The sequence below is a fragment of the Pseudophryne corroboree genome, chromosome 11 (genome assembly GCF_028390025.1).
Source record: "Pseudophryne corroboree isolate aPseCor3 chromosome 11, aPseCor3.hap2, whole genome shotgun sequence".
NCBI lineage: Eukaryota > Metazoa > Chordata > Amphibia > Anura > Myobatrachidae > Pseudophryne > Pseudophryne corroboree.
In genome coordinates, this window is record NC_086454.1 from 308,190,151 (window position 1) to 308,212,080 (window position 21,930).

General features: G+C 47.9%; 1 protein-coding gene across 2 annotated transcripts in view; it reads right to left on the reverse strand.

The window, feature by feature from the left end:
- Positions 1–21,930, reverse strand: part of SIAH1 (siah E3 ubiquitin protein ligase 1) — a 69,861-nt gene that overhangs the window by 19,865 nt on the left and 28,066 nt on the right. The gene's annotated exons all lie outside the window — the stretch shown is intronic.

Genomic DNA, 21,930 nt, shown 5'->3' on the forward strand with positions numbered 1-21,930 from the left:
AGGTAGAGGCCACGGATCCTCCATGAGCATCTCTTGAAGTTCCGGTTACCAAGTCCTTCTTGGCCAATCCGGAGTCACGAATATAGTGCTTACTCCTCTCCATCTTATAATTCTCAGTACCTTGTGTATGAGAGGCAGAGGATGGAACACATACACTGACCGGTACACCCACGGTGTTACCAGAGCGTCTACAGCTATTGCCTGAGGGTCCCTTGACCTGGCGCAATACTTGTCGAGTTTTATAAACATGTGGAAGACTTCTGGGTGAAGTCCCCACTCTCCCGGGTGGAGGTCGTGTCTGCTGAGGAAGTCTGCTTCCCAGTTGTCCACTCCCGGAATGAATACTGCTGACAGTGCTATCACATGATTTTCCGCCCAGCGAAGAATCCTTGCAGCTTCTGCCATTGCCTCCTGCTTCTTGTGTCACCCTGTCTGTTTACGTGGGTGACTGCCGTGATGTTGTCCGAATGGATCAACTCCGGGTGACCTTGAAGCAGAGGTCTTGCTGAGCTTAGAGCATTGTAAATGGCCCTTAGCTTCAGGATATTTATGTGAAGTGATGTCTCCAGGCTTGACCATAAGCTCTGGAAATCCCTTCCCTGTGTGACTGCTCCCCAGCCTCGCAGGCTGGCATCCGTGGTCACCAGGACCCAGTCCTGAATGTCGAATCTGCGGCCCTCTAGAAGATGAGCACTCTGCAACCACCACAGGAGAGAGACCCTTGTGCTTGGTGACAGGGTTATCCGCTGATGCATCTGAAGATGCGACCCGGACCATTTGTCCAGCAGGTCCCACTGGAAAGTTCTTGCGTGGAATCTGCCGAATGGGATTGCTTCGTAGGAAGCCACCATTTTTCCCAGAACCCTTTCATTGATGTACTGAGACTTGGCTCGGTTATAGGAGGTTCCCGACTAGCTCGGATAACTCCCTGACTTTCTCCTCCGGGAGAAACACCTTTTTCTGGACTGTGTCCAGGATCATCCCTAGGAACAGAAGACGAGTCGTCGGAATCAGCTGCGATTTTGGAATATTGAGAATCCAATCGTGCTGCCGCAACACTACCTGAGATAGTGCTACACCGACCTCCAACTGTTCCCTGGATCTTACCCTTATCAGGGTATCGTCCAAGTAAGGGATAACTAAAATTCCCTTCCTTCGAAGGAGTATCATCATTTCGGCCATTACCTTGGTAAAGACCCGGGGTGCCGTGGACCATCCATACGGCAGCGTCTGAAACGGATAGTGACAGTTCTGTACCACAAACCTGAGGTACCCTTGGTGAGAAGGGTAAATTGGGACATGAAGGTAAGCATCCTTGATGTCCCGAGACATCATGTAGTCCCCTTCTTCCAGGTTCGCAATCACTGCTCTGAGTGACTCAATCTTGAATTTGAACCTCCGTATGTAAGTGTTCAAGATTTTAGATCTAGAAAATCGGTCTCACCGAGCCGTCCGGCTTCGGTACCACAACAGTGTGGAATAATACCCCGTTCCCTGTTGCAGGAGGGGTACCTTGATTATCACCTGCTGGGAATACAGCTTGTGAATGGCTTCCAAAACTGCCTCCCTGTCAGAGGGAGACATCGGTCAAGCCGACTTTAGGAAACGGCGAGGGGGAGACGTCTCGAATTCCAATTTGTACCCCTGAGATATCACCTGAAGGATCCAGGAGTCTACTTGCAAGTGAGCCCACTGCGCGCTGAAATTCATTGAGACGGGCCCCCACCGTGCCTGATTCTGCTTGTAAAGCCCCAGCGTCATACTGAGGGCTTGGCAGAGGCGGGAGAGGGCTTCTGTTCCTGGGAACTGGCTGATTTCTGCAGCCTTTTTCCTCTCCCTCTGTCACGGGGCAGAAATGAGGAACCTTCTTATGTTGAGAGGCGACCTGGGGTACAAACGTGGATTTCCCAGCTGTTGCCGTGGCCACCAGGTCTGAAAGACCGACCCCAAATAACTCCTCCCCTTAATAAGGTAATACTTCCAAATGCCGTTTGGAATCCGCATCACCTGACCACTGTCGTGTCCATAACCCTCTACTGGCAGAAATGGACAACGCACTTAGACTTGATGCCAGTCGGCAAATATTCCGCTGTGCATCACGCATATATAGAAATGCATCTTTTAAATGCTCTATAGGCAATAATATACTGTCCCTATCTAGGGTATCAATATTTTCAGTCAGGGAATCCGACCACGCCAACCCAGCACTGCACATCCAGGCTGAGGCGATTGCTGGTCGCAGTATAACACCAGTATGTGTGTAAATACATTTTAGGATACCCTCCTGCTTTCTATCAGCAGGATCCTTAAGGGCGGCCATCTCAGGAGAGGGTAGAGCCCTTGTTCTTACAAGCGTGTGAGCGCTTTATCCACCCTAGGGGGTGTTTCCCAACGCACCCTAACCTCTGGCGGGAAAGGATATAATGCCAATAACATTTTAGAAATTATCAGTTGTTATCGGGGGAAACCCACGCATCATCACACACCTCATTTAATTTCTCAGATTCAGGAAAACTACAGGTAGTTTTTCCTCACCGAACATAATACCCCTTTTTGGTGGTACTCGTATTATTAGAAATGTGTAAAACATTTTTCATTGCCTCAATCATGTAACGTGTGGCCCTACTGGAAGTCACATTTGTCTCTTCACCGTCGACACTGGAGTCACTATCCGTGTCGGCATCTATATCTGCCATCTGAGGTAACGGGCGCTTTAGAGCCCCTGACGGCCTATGAGACGTCTGGACAGGCACAAGCTGAGTAGCCGGCTGTCTCATGTCAACCACTGTCTTTTATACAGAGCTGACACTGTCACGTAATTCCTTCCAACAGTTCATCCACTCAGGTGTCGACCCCCTAGGGGGTGACATCACTATTACAGGCAATCTGCTCCGTCTCCACATCATTTTCCTCCTCATACATGTCGACACAAACGTACCGACACACAGCACACACACAGGGAATGCTCTGATAGAGGACAGGACCCCACTAGCCCTTTGGGGAGACAGAGGGAGAGTTTGCCAGCACACACCAGAGTGCTATATATATATATATATATATATATATATATATATATACACAGGGATAACCTTATATAAGTGTTTTTCCCCTTATAGCTGCTGTATTTTTAATACTGCGCGTAATTAGTGCCCCCCTCTCTTTTTTAACCCTTTCTGTAGTGTAGTGACTGCAGGGGAGAGCCAGGGAGCTTCCCTCCAACGGAGCTGTGAGGGAAAATGGCGCCAGTGTGCTGAGGAGATAGGCTCCGCCCCCTTCTCGGTGGCCTTATCTCCCGTTTTTCTGTGTATTCTGGCAGGGGTTAAATTCATCCATATAGCCCTGGAGCTATATGTGATGCATTTTTTTGCCATCCAAGGTGTTTCTATTGCGTCTCAGGGCGCCCCCCCCCAGCGCCCTGCACCCTCAGTGACCGGAGTGTGAAGTGTGCTGAGAGCAATGGCGCACAGCTGCAGTGCTGTGCGCTACCTTGTTGAAGACCTCTTCTGTCTTCTGGCTCTGTAAGGGGGCCGGCGGCGCGGCTCTGGGACTGAGCTCCATGGCTGGGCCTGTGATCGGTCCCTCTGGAGCTAATGGTGTCCAGTAGCCTAAGAAGCCCAATCCACTCTGCACGCAGGTGAGTTCGCTTCTTCTCCCCTTAGTCCCTCGATGCAGTGAGCCTGTTGCCAGCAGGTCTCACTGAACATAAAAAACCTAAAACTAAACTTTTCACTAAGCAGCTCAGGAGAGCCACCTAGTGAGCACCCTTCTCGTTCGGGCACAAAAATCTAACTGAGGCTTGGAGGAGGGTCATGGGGGGGGGGGGGGGGGAGCCAGTGCACACCAGGTAGTTCTAAAGCTTTACTTTTGTGCCCAGTCTCCTGCGGAGCCGCTATTCCCCATGGTCCTTACGGAGTCCCCAGCATCCACTAGGACGTCAGAGAAATCGTAAGCACACATCGCATTGTGTGTATGTTAAGACTTGCAGTGAGATGGGGTCCCTTGACTCTGGGCTGCAAGCTTAAATGCATTGATCAATTCATGAACTAAAACCCCACTGTTTATTATGCTGAATGAGTCTATTATGGTGAGCGCGGAGCTTTGTGATTTTTATTTGTGCAATGTGCAAAAAGCCAGGGTAAATTACTGTTGCCAAGCAAGTCAGGCCCACTTTGGGTAAACACGTACTACGGTAATGACCCTATCCTTTCACCTCATAGCTTCTTTATTAACCTTTGGGGATAGCGTTGGTGAAATTATAGACCAGTAGACAGGTAAAGCAGCAGACTTCATGCGTCTGTCTGTTAGCGATGCCAGAGTTGTTACAGTCTCTGAAATGGATTGTTATTTTATGAATCTAGTCTCCTGAGGACACTTTATCCCTCCAACAGTAACCCCTTGCGGAAAGAGGGTGTATGGGGAGGGGGGGGGGGGGGGGTTTCTCCTCTCCAGGTCCATCAACAGCAGAACACTTCCAGAGGCGGTACCTAGCCTCAAAGAATCACAAGGGGACCTTCCATTACCCAGGGAACTCCTTTGATCAGGTTTTCGATTGACTTCCGCTTGCCTAGGGGCTCTTCCTCTCCTTCTCTGATTGCAGTGCTGCCTTAGCAGAGACCATTTGTCTCCACATTTGGCACTTTTTGACTGTAAGAAAGAACATCTGTTCCAAACAGTTTCTTCCAGGAGTTAAATCTGCTTGTCCTGGTTTATCAGCAGACCCAAACTTCCCAGAATGTTCCATGTATGTGTCAGTAACCCTGCCACTTCCCCACCATATCCCACTGCACAAAGGCAACTACAAGCTGAAGGTGTATAATCCAGGGTGACGGCTGATCTTAACTTCTGGTATAGTAGGTCACGTTTATGGGTGGGCTAAAATTCCTACACTGCTCATTAGCTGTGGATACCCTATATTCGGTAGTTCAGAAAAGGAGTACTATAAAGCAAATTAAGATGGTTTAACCATACTATGCAAATAGAGGCTGTGCTTATGAAGTATTGTACGGGCAATCATTAGATTTCCTTAGGCCTGGCTCTGCATGCCAATGCACTGTGTTATGAAGATCCCCATAGCATCGAAAGAACAGGACATGACGGAGATCTTGGCTTGTGGAATACAAACTCTATAGCATTGGTTAATGATCACGGATTCTAATCATCTAACGCAAAAGCATATCCTCTTATCTGATCCGGCTTCAATGTTTCCTTCGTGGGTGTTTCCACTGGGCAGCCATTACATTTTAACATACACATTTTTGAGAACTACAAAAGGAGTTAAAGCATGGTTTACGTTCTAGATAAATACCAAAGCCATCAGTCAAATCCAGACTGGAGGTAAGCATAAGATGACTACGTATTGCTTGGTTTTTAAGATCAGTGCACACTATATGATGATACAGGACGATGCTGCAATTTGCAATGGAACACAATGACCATCATAACGCGTGTACACTCAAATCCACCCAATTCATAATTTTACGAACTGAGTGACTGCATCATCCCATTGGATGCCCTGCACATCCAATGGGACGATTCCACAGCCAACGCAGTGTTGTTACATGCAGCATGAAACAATACATTGCGCTGTCATACAGCGGATCATGTAAGGTGTACAGCAGTGTGATGGATCATTACATCCAGTCACTGGGTCTCACTGCCACCAAGTGTGTACCCAGCCTTAAACCTAGAGATCAGGACAGTCTGTGGCACATTGAGGTACATTGAGAAAAAAGAAGAAAAAAAAACAACCCGCAGGAAATGAAAAGGTATGATGCTAGGAAACAAAATAAAAGGCAATAAACTGTAAACAGACCATATAACAAGATTTCTGCACAGAAGTACCTCTAGCATTCCTAACAACAGAACTGAAAGGCATCCACAAATTCTGACACAAAGGAGGGAATTCCCAATGAACAACGCACATCGCGGTGCAAGGTAAAACTTGTAACGTCGGCACGACCATAACTTTCTGATCTGTGCACAGTCGGGCAACACGGAAAGGCCCTATGGCACAACGCAAAGAAATGGATTCTCTTCAAAAACTAACCACAAATACAGTGACTGTATCAGGACACAGATCAACCAAAACTCATGAGAACACAGTTTATAACTTCAATAGGAGTTAAAAGCTTCACTGAGGAACCTCATACACCACGCAAGTTACCAGCACCTGGCCCATATTAGCGGGTGAGGATTGGTTCAGCCCACAAGATAGCTGGAATCACAAATAAAGAATAAGGAAACCGCACATCATTGGGGTCAATTCAGTGCGGATTAAATAGTTCTGGGAAGGAGCTCCTGGTGCTATTCACTTCATTGCGCTGTTATGTCAGAAAAGGACACTTCTTGCAGACTAAACAGGGTGTTTAGTCATGAAAACTGGCTTTCTTCGACTGGCACAGAGTGGTGGAAACAGCATTAAGGGCAGAAAACAGCATCACGCCAGTACTAATCAGTTTCTGCTAGCACACACGGAGGGGCGCTAGAAGAAATCCTCTTGTCGGGCATCACATTGCACTGATTTTAGTAACGCCAGGAGCTCCCTTCCAGCACTATTCAATACACTCCGAATTGAAAAAAGCCCATAGTGGGGTTCTATCATATCATATATTAATACACAACAAGGGTGTTACCAGAACTTTGTGGGCCCTATAGCAACATACTGAAGGGGCCTCTGTCCTAATGCCTCTTGAGAGACACCTCTCCAGCAGGTATTAATTTCATGCCCCATAATAGTGCCCAAGTTAATTTTCTGAACCATAGTAGTGCCCTAGTTAATGTTATACCACATAGTAGTGCCCTAGTTAATGTTATACCACATAGTAGTGCCCTAGTTAATGTTATACCACATAGTAGTGCCCTAGTTAATGTTATACCACATAGTAGTGCCCTAGCTAATGTTATACCACATAGTAGTGCCATAGTTTGTTTTATGAACCATCATAGGTCCCTAGTTTATGATGGCACATTGGAGGGCTGCCAGTACACATTATGCCACACGGTATCCCCAATTCACATTATGGGCCAAATTCAAATCTAATCGTGGGTCCCGGCACCCGCGAGTGCCAGCCGGCAACTATTCAAATGCTGCTGCCGGCGGGCATGAGAGGTTCATTTCAGCTCGCTACCCTGGCAGGGGTGAGCTGAAATGCGCATAAAGAGACCCGTTTGGTCGACCAAACAGACCTTTTCACACTCGCGCCCATTAATTTAGTCACATTTTGGTGCTTTGCTCGCTTACACCCAACTCTAAAGGGCACAATTCAATATCACCCCGCGATCTCCCGTCACTTTAGATGGGAGGTCGGCGCAATTTAACAATTGAATTCCCCACTAGGACAGTTCATATTATGCCACATTGCAGTGCCCCAGTTCCTAATGTGTCACAGAGTACCCTCGAGTTTATATTATGCCACGTTACCGTGCCCCAGTTCATATTATGCCATACTACAGTGCCTCCATTTCATATTGTGCCACATTAAAGCACCCCAGATCTCATTACGTAACATTATAGTGCCCTCCACATTACAATGAGCCTAGCAGATTAGCAAACATTACAGTGCCCTCCAGTTCATAATGTGCCACATTACAGTGCCCCCTTACCATTATAACACCCCTCTCACTGACAATGTAATGTCACACAATCAGGCTGGGCAATAGATCAGACCCAACTGCTTACCAGGTAAATCTGGGAAAGTGGTATGCAACTTTATAACCTGGGTCCAGGCCCCCGTAACCCTCTTACCCCCATAACAGTGGCACCCCTTGCACCCACTATAGTTATGCCCATGCATGACTAACAGAATATTTCACCCTTACCCAATCAATGTAAGCATTACATGCATTTTTTAACTCAACATAAAAGGCTTTATTTCATCAAAATTGGACGGTGTAATGGTTAGCATTACTGCTTCACAGCACTGAGGTCATGGGTTCGAATCCCACTATGGCTCTACCTGTGCTGAGTTTGTATATTCTCCCCATACTTGCATGGGTTTGCTCTGGGTACTCCGATTTCCTCCCACAATCCAAAAGTATACTGGTAGGTCAATTGGATCCCAACACACAAAAATTAACCCTAGTATGAATGTGTGCTTGTGTACATGTGGTAGGGAATATAGATTGTAAGCTCCACTGGGACATATGTGAATGGCCAAAAATTCTCTGTAAAAGCGCTGCTGATTAGGTGTGTGCTATATAAATAATAAATAAAGGTAGCCCACCCGTGATGGGAACCTTGTGTCAACAACGTGGTAACAGCCAGTGACATAAAAGCAACACGTGGTGTCTCGCCAGAAAAAATACGATTTTAAACCTATCGGTAAATCTATTTCTCGTAGTCCGTAGAGGATGCTGGGGACTCCGTAAGGACCATGGGGAATAGACGGGCTCCGCAGGAGACATGGGCACTTTAAGAAAGAACTTGACTCTGGGTGTGCACTGGCTCCTCCCTCTATGCCCCTCCTCCAGACCTCAGTTAGAGAAACTGTGCCCAGAGGAGATGGACAGTACGAGGAAAGGATTTTTGTTAATCCAAGGGCAAGATCCATACCAGCCACACCGTATAACTCGTGATAAACTACCCAGTTAACAGTATGAAAACAACAACAACATAGCCTCAGTCCAAGACCGATGAAACTATAACATAACCCTTATGTAAGCAATAACTATATACAAGTCTTGCAGAAGTAGTCCGCACTTGGGACGGGCTCCCAGCATCCTCTACGGACTACGAGAAATAGATTTACCGGTAGGTTCAAAATCTTATTTTCTCTAACGTCCTAGAGGATGCTGGGGACTCCGTAAGGACCATGGGGATTATACCAAAGCTCCCAAACGGGCGGGAGAGTGCGGATGACTCTGCAGCACCGATTGAGCAAACAGGAGGTCCCCCTCAGCCAGGGTATCAAACTTATAGAACTTTGCAAAGGTGTTTGACCCCGACCAAGTAGCAGCCCAGCACAACTGTAGTGCCGAGACCCCTCGGGGCAGCCGCACAAGAAGAGCCCACCTTCCTAGTGGAATGGGCCTTAACCGATTTTGGTAACGGCAATCCTGCCGTAGAATGCGCCTGCTGAATCGTGGTACAGATCCAGCGAGCAATAGTCTGCTTTGAAGCAGGGCCGCCAACTTTGATGGCTGCATACAGGACAAACAGTGCTTCTGTTTTTCTGATCCTAGCCGTTCTGGCCACGTAAATTTTCAAAGCCCTGACCACATCAAGGGACTCGGAATCCTCCAAGTCACGTGTAGCCACAGGCACGACAATAGGTTGGTTCATATGAAAGGATGAGACCACCTTAGGTAGGAATGGAGGACGGGTCCGCAATTCCGCTCTATCCACATGGAAAACCAGATAGGGGCTTTTATGTGATAAACCTTTTCTGGTCTGTGTCCAGAATCATGCCCAAGAAGGGCAGACGAGTTGTAGGATTCAGCTGCGACTTTGGAATATTGAGAATCCAGCCGTGTCGCTGTGACACATTCAGTGAAAGTGATACGCTGCTCAGCAACTTCTCCCGTGATCTCACTTTTATGAGGAGATCGTCCTAGTACGGGATAATTGTGACACCCTGCTTGCGCCGGAGCACCATCGTTTCCGCCATTACCTTGGTGAAAATTCTCGGGGCCGTGGAAAGCCCAAACGGCAACGTCTGAAATTGGTAATGACAATCCTGTACCTCAAATCTCAGGTACGCCTGATGAGGAGGATATATGGGGACATGTAGGTATGCATCCTTTATGTCCTAAGATACCCAAAAATCTCCCCCTTCTAGGCTGGCGATGACCGCCCTGAGTGATTCCATCTTGAACCGTTTTAAGTAAAGGTTCAGGGGTTTTAAATTTAAAATGGGTCTGACCGAACTGTCCGGTTTCGGAACCACAAACAGAGTTGAGTAGTACCCCTGCCCTCTTTGAAGCAGGGGAACCTCTACCACCACTTGTTGCAGACACAATCTGTGAATCACATGCAACACTCTCCCCCTTTCCAGGGGTTGTTTCGGTAGGGCCGATTTGAAAATACCGGCGAGGAGGCACTTCTTCGAAATCCAGCTTGTAACCCTGGGAAACTATTTCTATTGCCCATGGATCCACCTGTGAGTGGAACCAGACGTGGCTGAACAGTCGAAGACGTACCCCCACAGGAGCTGACTCCCTCAGGGGAGCCCCAGCGTCATGCGGTGGATTTAGCGGAGGCCGGGGAGGACTTCTGTTCCTGGGAACTAGCTGTGTTGTGCAGCTTTTTCCCTCCGTCCTTACCTCTGGCAAGAAAGGACGAACCACGTGCTCTCTTGCTTTTATTGGAACGAAAGGACTGCATTTGATAATGAGGCGCTTTCTTAGATAGTGAGGGAATATATGGCAAAAAATTTGATTTACCTGCCGTAGCCGTGGAGACGAGATCCGAGAGGCCTCCTCCAAACAATTCTTCACCCTTGTAAGGCAACAACTCCATATGCCTCTTTTAGTTGGCATCACCTGTCCACTGCATGTGCCACAGAACACGTCTAGCAGAAATAGACATAGCGTTGACTCTAGAACCCAGTAGACTAACGTTTCTTTGGAGATTATATATATATATATATATTTATTTATTTATTAGGGACAATAACATGGTATCCTTATCTAGGGTTTCAATCTCCGCAGATAAGATATCTGTCTACGCTGCTACAGCGCTATAAACCCCTGCCAACACAATCGCCGGTCTTAGTGTACCAGAATTACACTGTGCACCGGACATTTTTCGGGTTTTGGTTTTGGATTCGGTTCCGCGGCCGTGTTTTGGATTCGGACGCGTTTTGGCAAAACCTCCCTGAAATTTTTTTGTCGGATTCGGGTTTGTTTTGGATTCGGGTGTTTTTTACAAAAACCCCTCAAAAACAGCTTAAATCATAGAATTTGGGGGTCATTTTGATCCCATAGTATTATTAACCTCAATAACCATAATTTCCACTCCTTTCCAGTCTATTCTGAACACCTCACAATATTATTTTTAGTCCTAAAATTTGCACCGAGGTCGCTGGATGACTAAGCTAAGCGACCCAAGTGGCCAACACAAACACCTGGCCCATCTAGGAGTGGCACTGCAGTTTTCTTGCGAGAGGATGAGTGCTTCCATCCTCATGTGAAGCTGAACCACTAGCCATGAACATAGGCCAGGGCCTCAGCCGTTCCTTGCCACTCCATGTCGTAAATGGCATATTGGCAAGTTTACGCTTCTCCTCAGACGCTTTTAATTCTGATTTTGGGTCATTTTACTGAACTTTTGTGTTTTAGATTTTACATGCTCTCTACTATGACATTGGGCATCGGCCTTGGCAGACAACGTTGATGGCATTTCATCGTCTCGGCCATGACTAGTGGCAGCAGCTTCAGCACGAGGTGGAAGTGGATCTTGATCTTTCCCTATTTTACCTTCCACATTTTTGTTCTCCATTTTTTAATGTGTGGAATGATATGCCAGTATCAATAGCAATGGCCTACTACTATATATACTGCACACAACTGAAATGCACCACAGGTATGGATGGATAGTATACTTGACGACACAGAGGTAGGTAGAGCAGTGGCCTTCTGTACCGTACTCCTATATATTATATACTGGTGGTCAGCAAAATTATGCACTGTACTCCTACTATATACTACAATGCAGCACAGATATGGAGCGTTTTTCAGGCAGACAACGTATAATACTGGTGGTCACTGGTCAGCAAAACTCTGCACTGTACTCCTCCTATAATACTGCTGATCCCCAGAATAAAGATATTTGCACTGCAGCCCCCTGAAACAAAGTGAGAGGACGCCAGCCACGTACTCTCACTATCATTTCCAATGCATGAGTGAAAAATGGTGGCGACGCGCGGCTCCTTATATAGAATCCGAATCTCGCGAGAATCCGACAGCGGGATGGTGACGTTCGGGCGCGCTCGGGTTAACAGAGCCATACGGGAGAATCCGAGTATGCCTCGGACCAGTGTAAAATGGGTGAAGTTCGGTGGGGTTCGGATTCCGAGGAACCGAACCCGCTCATCACTAACCAGAATGTGTGTAAATGGCCTTCAAAAGTACTTTTACTGCATGCTATCTGCAGGATCCCTGAGGATAGCTGTAAAGTCAGCGCTACCTTTTTGGGTAAACGTGTCAATGCCTTGTACACCCTAGGGGAAGATTCACATCTTATCCTGGCCCCATTAGGGAAAGCATACTCCCTGAGAATTCTTTTTGGGAAGCTGCAGCTTCTTGTCTGGAGATTCCCGCTCTTTTTCTTCATGAGAGGAGGGAAATTTACCTCGGCTTTCTTCCCCTTAAACATGTGTACCCTCGTGTCAGGGACAGAGGAGTCATCAGTGATAAGCAAAACATCTTTTATTACAATAATCATATATTGAATACTTTTCTGCCAGTTTTGGCTGTACTTTGCATTATCGTAGTCGACACTGGAGTCAGACTCCGTGTCGATATCAGTGTATTATTTTGGATAGTGAGCGTTGTGAGACTGAAAGTCTCTGTGACATAGGGACAGACATGGGTTAGCCCTTAATTTCACATATCCATCAGGCGTCGGCGTGGTCGACGGAGACACCACACACTTGCTCCATCTCCTCCATAGGAGAGCCTTTTACCTCAGACATGTCGACACACGTACAGACACACCACACACTCAGGGAATGCTCTTCTGAAGACAGTTCCCCCACAAGGCCCTTTGGAGAGACAGAGAGAGAGTATGCCAGCACACACCCCAGTGCAATATGACCCAAGAAAAAATAAGAATTTACTTACCGATAATTCTATTTCTCGGAGTCCGTAGTGGATGCTGGGGTTCCTGAAAGGACCATGGGGAATAGCGGCTCCGCAGGAGACAGGGCACAAAAAGTAAAGCTTTTCCAGATCAGGTGGTGTGCACTGGCTCCTCCCCCTATGACCCTCCTCCAGACTCCAGTTAGGTACTGTGCCCGGACGAGCGTACACAATAAGGGAGGATTTTGAATCCCGGGTAAGACTCATACCAGCCACACCAATCACACCGTACAACTTGTGATCTAAACCCAGTTAACAGTATGATAACAGAGGAGCCTCTGAAAGATGGCTCCCTAAACAATAACCCGAATTAGTTAACAATAACTATGTACAAGTATTGCAGATAATCCGCACTTGGGATGGGCGCCCAGCATCCACTACGGACTCCGAGAAATAGAAATAGAATTATCGGTAAGTAAATTCTTATTTTCTCTATCGTCCTAGTGGATGCTGGGGTTCCTGAAAGGACCATGGGGATTATACCAAAGCTCCCAAACGGGCGGGAGAGTGCGGATGACTCTGCAGCACCGAATGAGAGAACTCCAGGTCCTCCTTTGCCAGGGTATCAAATTTGTAGAATTTTACAAACGTGTTCTCCCCTGACCACGTAGCTGCTCGGCAGAGTTGTAATGCCGAGACCCCTCGGGCAGCCGCCCAAGATGAGCCCACCTTCCTTGTGGAATGGGCCTTAACAGATTTAGGCTGTGGCAGGCCTGCCACAGAATGTGCAAGTTGAATTGTGTTACAAATCCAACGAGCAATCGACTGCTTAGAAGCAGGCGCACCCAACTTGTTGGGTGCATACAGTATAAACAGCGAGTCAGATTTTCTGACTCCAGCCGTCCTTGAAATGTATATTTTTAAAGCTCTGACAACGTCCAACAACTTGGAGTCCTCCAAGTCGCTTGTAGCCGCAGGCACTACAATAGGCTGGTTCAGGTGAAACGCTGATACCACCTTAGGGAGAAAATGCGGACGCGTCCGCAGCTCTGCCCTATCCGAATGGAAAATTAAATAAGGGCTTTTATAAGATAAAGCCGCCAGTTCAGATACTCTCCTGGCCAGTAACATAGTCACTTTCCATGTGAGATATTTCAAATCCACATTTTTTAGTGGTTCAAACCAATGGGATTTGAGGAAATCTAAAACTACATTTAGATCCCACGGTGCCACCGGAGGCTGTATATGCAGTACTCCTTTGACAAAAGTCTGGACCTCAGGAACTGAGGCCAATTCTTTTGGGAAGAATATTGACAGGGCCGAAATTTGAACCTTAATAGATCCCAATTTGAGACCCATAGACAATCCTGATTGCAGGAAACGTAGGAAACGACCCAGTTGAAATTCCTCCGTCGGAGCACTCCGATCCTCGCACCACGCAACATATTTCCGCCAAATGCGGTGATAATGCTTCGCGGTGACTTCCTTTCTTGCCTTAATCAAGGTAGGAATGACTTCTTCTGGAATGCCTTTTCCTTTTAGGATCTGGCGTTCAACCGCCATGCCGTCAAACGCAGCCGCGGTAAGTCTTGGAATAGACACGGTCCCTGCTGAAGCAGGTCCTGTCTTAGAGGTAGAGGCCACGGATCGTCCGTGACCATCTCTTGAAGTTCCGGGTACCAAGACCTTCTTGGCCAATCCGGAGCCACTAGTATCGTTCTTACTCCGCTTTGCCGTATGATTCTCAATACCTTTGGTATGAGAGGCAGAGGAGGAAACACATACACCGACTGGTACACCCAAGGTGTTACCAGCGCGTCCACAGCTATTGCCTGCGGATCTCTTGACCTGGCGCAATACCTGTCCAGTTTTTTGTTGAGGCGAGACGCCATCATGTCCACCATTGGTCTTTCCCAACGGTTTATTAGCATGTGGAAAACTTCTGGATGAAGTCCCCACTCTCCCGGGTGAAGATCGTGTCTGCTGAGGAAGTCTGCTTCCCAGTTGTCCACTCCCGGGATGAACACTGCTGACAGTGCTATCACGTGATTCTCCGCCCAGCGAAGGATCCTGGCAGCTTCTGCCATTGCACTCCTGCTTCTTGTGCCGCCCTGTCTGTTTACATGGGCGACTGCCGTGATGTTGTCCGACTGGATCAACACCGGTCTTCCTTGAAGCAGAGGTTCCGCCTGGCTTAGAGCATTGTAGATTGCTCTTAGTTCCAGAATGTTTATGTGAAGAGACTTTTCCAGGCTCGACCACACTCCCTGGAAGTTTCTTCCTTGTGTGACTGCTCCCCAGCCTCTCAGGCTGGCGTCCGTGGTCACCAGGATCCAATCCTGTATGCCGAATCTGCGGCCCTCCAATAGATGAGCCCTCTGCAACCACCACAGAAGAGATACCCTTGTCCTTGGAGACAGGGTTATCCGCAGGTGCATCTGAAGATGCGTGCATTGATGTACAGACACCTTTCCTGGTTTTAGGAGATTCCTGACCAGGTCGGATAACTCCTTGGCTTTTTCCTCGGGAAGAAAAACCTTTTTCTGAACCGTGTCCAGAATCATCCCTAGGAACAGCAGACGAGTTGTCGGCATTAATTGGGATTTTGGAATATTCAGAATCCATCCGTGCTGCTTTAGCACCTCTTGAGATATTGCTAATCCCATCTCTAGCTGTTCTCTGGACCTTGCCCTTATTAGGAGATCGTCCAAGTATGGGATAATTAATACGCCTTTTCTTCGAAGAAGAATCATCATCTCGGCCATTACCTTTGTAAAGACCCGAGGTGCCGTGGACAAACCAAACGGCAGCGTCTGAAACTGATAGTGACAGTTTTGTACAACGAACCTGAGGTACCCCTGGTGTGAGGGGTAAATTGGAACGTGAAGATACGCATCCTTGATGTCCAAGGATACCATAAAGTCCCCTTCTTCCAGGTTCGCTATCACTGCTCTGAGTGACTCCATCTTGAACTTGAACTTCTTTATGTACAGGTTCAAGGACTTCAGATTTAGAATAGGCCTTACCGAGCCATCCGGCTTCGGTACCACAAATAGAGTGGAATAATACCCCTTCCCTTGTTGTAGAAGAGGTACCTTGACTATCACCTGCTGAGAGTACAGCTTGTGAATGGCTTCCAAAACCGTCTCCCTTTCGGAAGGGGACGTTGGTAAAGCAGACTTCAGGAAACGGCGAGGTGGATCTGTCTCTAATTCCAACCTGTACCCCTGAGATATTATCTGCAGGATCCAGGGATCTACCTGCGAGTGAGCCCACTGCGCGCTGTAATTTTTGAGACGACCTCCCACCGTCCCCGAGTCCGCTTGAGAAGCCCCAGCGTCATGCTGAGGCTTTTGTAGAAGCCGGGGAGGGCTTCTGTTCCTGGGAAGGAGCTTGTTGCTGTTTCTTCCCTCGACCTCTGCCTCGTGGCAGATATGAATAGCCCTTTGCTCTCTTATTTTTAAAGGAACGAAAGGGCTGCGGTTGAAAAGTCGGTGCCTTTTTTTGTTGGGGAGTGACTTGAGGTAGAAAGGTGGATTTCCCGGCTGTAGCCGTGGCCACCAAATCTGATAGACCGACTCCAAATAACTCCTCCCCTTTATACGGCAAAACTTCCATATGCCGTTTTGAATCCGCATCGCCTGTCCACTGTCGCGTCCATAAAGCTCTTCTGGCCGAAATGGACATAGCACTTACCCGTGATGCCAGTGTGCAGATATCCCTCTGTGCATCACGCATATAAAGAAATGCATCCTTTATTTGTTCTAACGACAGTAAAATATTGTCCCTGTCCAGGGTATCAATATTTTCAATCAGGGACTCTGACCAAACTACCCCAGCACTGCACATCCAGGCAGTCGCTATAGCTGGTCGTAGTATAACACCTGCATGTGTGTATATACTTTTTTGGATATTTTCCATCCTCCTATCTGATGGATCTTTAAGTGCGGCCGTCTCAGGAGAAGGTAACGCCACTTGTTTTGATAAGCGTGTTAGCGCCTTGTCCACCCTAGGAGGTGTTTCCCAGCGCTCCCTAACCTCTGGCGGGAAAGGGTATAATGCCAATAATTTCTTTGAAATTATCAGCTTTTTATCAGGGGCAACCCACGCTTCATCACACACGTCATTTAATTCTTCTGATTCAGGAAAAACTATAGGTAGTTTTTTCACACCCCACATAATACCCTGTTTAGTGGTACCTGTAGTATCAGCTAAATGTAACGCCTCCTTCATTGCCAAAATCATATAACGTGTGGCCCTACTGGAAAATACGGTTGATTCGTCACCGTCACCACTGGAATCAGTGCCTGTGTCTGGGTCTGTGTCGACCGACTGAGGCAAAGGGCGTTTCTCTATCGTCCTAGTGGATGCTGGGGTTCCTGAAAGGACCATGGGGAATAGCGGCTCCGCAGGAGACAGGGCACAAAAGTAAAGCTTTCCGATCAGGTGGTGTGCACTGGCTCCTCCCCCTATGACCCTCCTCCAAGCCAGTTAGATTTTTGTGCCCGGCCGAGAAGGGTGCAATCTAGGTGGCTCTCCTAAAGAGCTGCTTAGAAAAGTTTAGCTTAGGTTTTTTATTTTACAGTGAGTCCTGCTGGCAACAGGATCACTGCAACGAGGGACTTAGGGGAGAAGAAGTGAACTCACCTGCGTGCAGGATGGATTGGCTTCTTGGCTACTGGACATCAGCTCCAGAGGGACGATCACAGGTACAGCCTGGATGGTCACCGGAGCCTTGCCGCCGGCCCCCTTGCAGATGCTGAAGTAAGAAGAGGTCCAGAATCGGCGGCAGAAGACTCCTCAGTCTTCTAAAGGTAGCGCACAGCACTGCAGCTGTGCGCCATTTTCCTCTCAGCACACTTCACACGGCAGTCACTGAGGGTGCAGGGCGCTGGGAGGGGGGCGCCCTGGGAGGCAAATGAATACCTATTTTGGCAAAAAATACCTCACATATAGCCTCCGGAGGCTATATGGAGATATTTAACCCCTGCCAGAATCCGTTAAGAGCGGGAGACGAGGCCGCCGAAAAAGGGGCGGGGCCTATCTCCTCAGCACACAGCGCCATTTTCCCTCACAGAAAGGCTGGAGGGAAGGCTCCCAGGCTCTCCCCTGCACTGCACTACAGAAACAGGGTTAAAACAGAGAGGGGGGGCACTAAATTGGCGTTAGAAATATATAAAAAAGATGCTATAAGGGAAAACACTTATATAAGGTTGTCCCTATATAATTATAGCGTTTTTGGTGTGTGCTGGTAAACTCTCCCTCTGTCTCTCCAAAGGGCTAGTGGGTCCTGTCCTCTATCAGAGCATTCCCTGTGTGTGTGCTGTGTGTCGGTACGTGTGTGTCGACATGTATGAGGACGATGTTGGTGAGGAGGCGGAGCAATTGCCTGTAATGGTGATGTCACTCTCTAGGGAGTCGACACCGGAATGGATGGCTTATTTAGGAAATTACGTGATAATGTCAACACGCTGCAAGGTCGGTTGACGACATGAGACGGCCGACAAACAATTAGTACCGGTCCAGACGTCTCAAAAACACCGTCAGGGGTTTTAAAACGCCCGTTTACTTTAGTCGGTCGACACAGACACAGACAGGGACACTGAATCCAGTGTCGACGGTGAATAAACAAACGTATTCCTTATTAGGGCCACACGTTAAAGGCAATGAAGGAGGTGTTACATATTTCGGATACTACAAGTACCACAAAAGAGGGTATTATGTGGGATGTGAAAAAACTACCGTAGTTTTTCCTGAATCAGATAAATTAAATAAAGTGTGTGATGATGCGTGGGTTCCCCCCGATAGAAAATTATGGGCGGTATACCCTTTCCCGCCAGAAGTTAGGGCGCGTTGGGAAACACCCCTTAGGGTGGATAAGGCGCTCACACGCTTATCAAAACAAGTGGCGGTACCGTCTATAGATAGGAGGCTGGAAAAATATCATAAAAAGTATATACACACATACTGGTGTTATACTGCGACCAGCGATCGCCTCAGCCTGGATGTGCAGAGCTGGGGTGGCTTGGTCGGATTCCCCGACTAAAAATATTGATACCCTTGACAGGGACAGTATTTTATTGACTATAGAGCATTTAAAGGATGCATTTCTATATATGCGAGATGCACAGAGGGATATTTGCACTCTGGCATCAAGAGTAAATGCGATGTCCATATCTGCCAGAAGATGTTATGGACACGACAGTGGTCAGGTGATGCAGATTCCAAACGGCACAAAGGTGTATTGCCGTATAAAGGAAGAGGAGTTATTTGGGGTCGGTCCATCGGACCTGGTGGCCACGGCAACTGCTGGAAAATCCGCCGTTTTTACCCTAAGTCACATCTCTGCAGAAAAAGACACCGTCTTTTCAGCCTCAGTCCTTTCGTCCCTATAAGATCATATCTGCCCAGGGATAGAGGAAAGGGAAGAAGACTGCAGCAGGCAGCCCATTCCCAGGAACAGAAGCGTTCCACCGCTTCTGACAAGTTCTCAGCATGGCGCTGAGACCGTACAGGACCCCTGGATCCTACAAGTAGTATCCCAGGGGTACAGATTGGAATGTCGAGACGTTTCCCCTTCGCAGGCTCCTGAAGTCTGCTTTACCAAGGTCTCCCTCCGACAAGGAGGCAGTATGGGAAAAAATTCACAAGCTGTATTCCCAGCAGGTGATAATTAAATTACCCCTCCTACTACAAGAAAAGGGGTATTATTCCACACTATATTGTGGTACTGAAGCCAGAAGGCTAGGTGAGACTTATTCTAAAAAAATTTTTTGAACACTTACAAAGGTTCAAATCAAGATGGAGTCACTCAGAGCAGTGATAACGAACCAGGAAGAAGGGGACTATATAGTGTCCCGGGACATCAGGGATGCTTACCTTCTATGTCCCAAATTTGCCCTTCTCACTAAGGGTACCTCAGGTTCGTGGGGCAGAACTGTCACTATCAGTTTCAGACGCTGACGTTTGGATTGTCCACGGCACCCCGGGTCTTTACCAAGGTAATGGCCGAAATGATGATTCTTCTTCGAAGAAAAGGCGTCTTAATTATCCCTTACTTGGACGATCTCCTGATAAGGGCATAGTCCAGGGAACAGTTGGAGGTCGGAGTAGCACTATCTCGGATACTGCTACAACAGCACGGGTGGATTCTAAATATTCCAAAATCGCAGCTGATCCCGACGACACGTCTGCTGTGCCTAGGGATGATTCTGGACACAGTCCAGAAAAAGGTGTTTCTCCCGGAAGAGAAAGCCAGGGAGTTATCCGAGCTAGTCAGGAACCTCCTAAAAACAGTGCATCATTGCACAAGGGTCCTGGTAAAAATGGTGGCTTCCTACGAAGCAATTCCATTCGGCAGATTTCACGCAAGAACTTTTCAGTGGGATCTGCTGGACAAATGGTCCGGATCGCATCTTCAGATGCATCAGCGGATAACCCTATATCCAAGGACAAGGGTGTCTCTCCTGTGGTGGTTATAGAGTGCTCATCTTCTAGAGGGCCGCAGATTCGGCATTCAGGATTGGATGCTGGTGACCACGGAGCCCAGCCCGAGAGGCTGGGGAGCAGTCACACAAGGAAAAAATTTCCAGGGAGTGTGATCAAGTCTGGAGACTTTTCTCCACATAAATATACTGGAGCTAAGGGTAAATTTATAATGCTCTAAGCTTAGCAAGACCTCTGCTTCAAGGTCAGCCGGTATTGATCCAGTGGGAAAAACATCACGGCAGTCGCCCACGTAAACAGACAGGGCGACACAAGAAGCAGGAGGGCAATGGCAAAAACTGCAAGGACTTTTCGCTGGGCGGAAAATCATGTGATAGCACTGTCAGCAGTGTTTCATCCCGGGAATGGAAACTGGGAAGCAGACTTCCTCAGCAGGCACGACCTCCACCCGGGAGAGTGGAAACTTCATCGGGAAGTTTTTTCCACATGATTGTAAACCGTTGGGAAATACCAAAGGTGGACATGATGGCGTCCCGTCTGAACAAAAAACGGGACAGGTATTGCGCCAGGTCAAGAGACCCTCAGGCAATAGCTGTGGACGTTCTGGTAACACCGTGGGTGTACCAGTCGGTGTATGTGTTCCCTCCTCTGCTTCTCATACCTAAGGTGCTGAGAATTATAAGACGTAGAGGAGTAAGAACTATACTCATGGCTCCGGATTGGCCAAGAAGGACTTGGTACCCGGAACTTCAAGAGATGCTTACAGAGGTCTTATGGCCTCTGCCGCTAAGAAGGGACTTGCTTCAGCAAGTACCAGGTCTGTTCCAAGACTTACCGCAGCTGCGTTTGTCGGCATGGCGGTGGAAAGCCGGATCCTAAGGGAAAAGGCATTCCGGAAGAGGTCATTCCTACCCTGGTCAAAGCCAGAAAGGAGGTGACCGCACAACATTATCACCACATGTGGCGAAAATATGTTGCGTGGTGTGAGGCCAGGAAGGCCCCACAAAGTAATTTCAACTCGGTCGTTTCCTGCATTTCCTGCAAACAGGAGTGTCTATGGGCCTCAAATTGGGGTCCATTAAGGTTCAAATTTCGGCCCTGTCGATTTTCTTCCAGAAAGAATTGGCTTCAGTTCCTGAAGTCCAGAAGTTTGTCAAGGGAGTATTGCATATACAACCCCCTTTTGTGCCTCCAGTGGCACTGTGGGATCTCAACGTAGTTCTGGGATTCCTCAAATCACATTGGTTTAAAACCAGTCAAATCTGTGGATTTGAAGCATCTCACATGAAAAGTGACCATGCTCTTGGCCCTGGCCTGGACCAGGCGAGTGTCAAATTGGTGGTTTTTTCTCAAAAAAGCCCATATCTGTTTGTCCATTCGGACAGGGCAGAGCTGCGGACTCGTCCCCAGTTCTCTCCCTAAGGTGGTGTCAGTGTTTCACCTGAACCAGCTTATTGTGGTGCCTTGCACCTACTAGGGACTTGGAGGACTCCAAGTTGCTAGATGTTGTCAGGGCCCTGAAAATATGTTCCAGGACGGCTGGAGTCAGGAAAACTGACTTGCTGTTATCCTGTATGCACCCAACAAACTGGGTGCTCTTGCTTCTAAGCAGACTATTGCTAGTTGGATGTGTAATACAATTCAGCTTGCACATTTTGTGGCAGGCCTGCCACAGCCAAAATATGTAAATGCCCATTCCACAAGGAAGGTGGGCTCATCTTGGGCGGCTGCCCGAGGGGTCTCGGC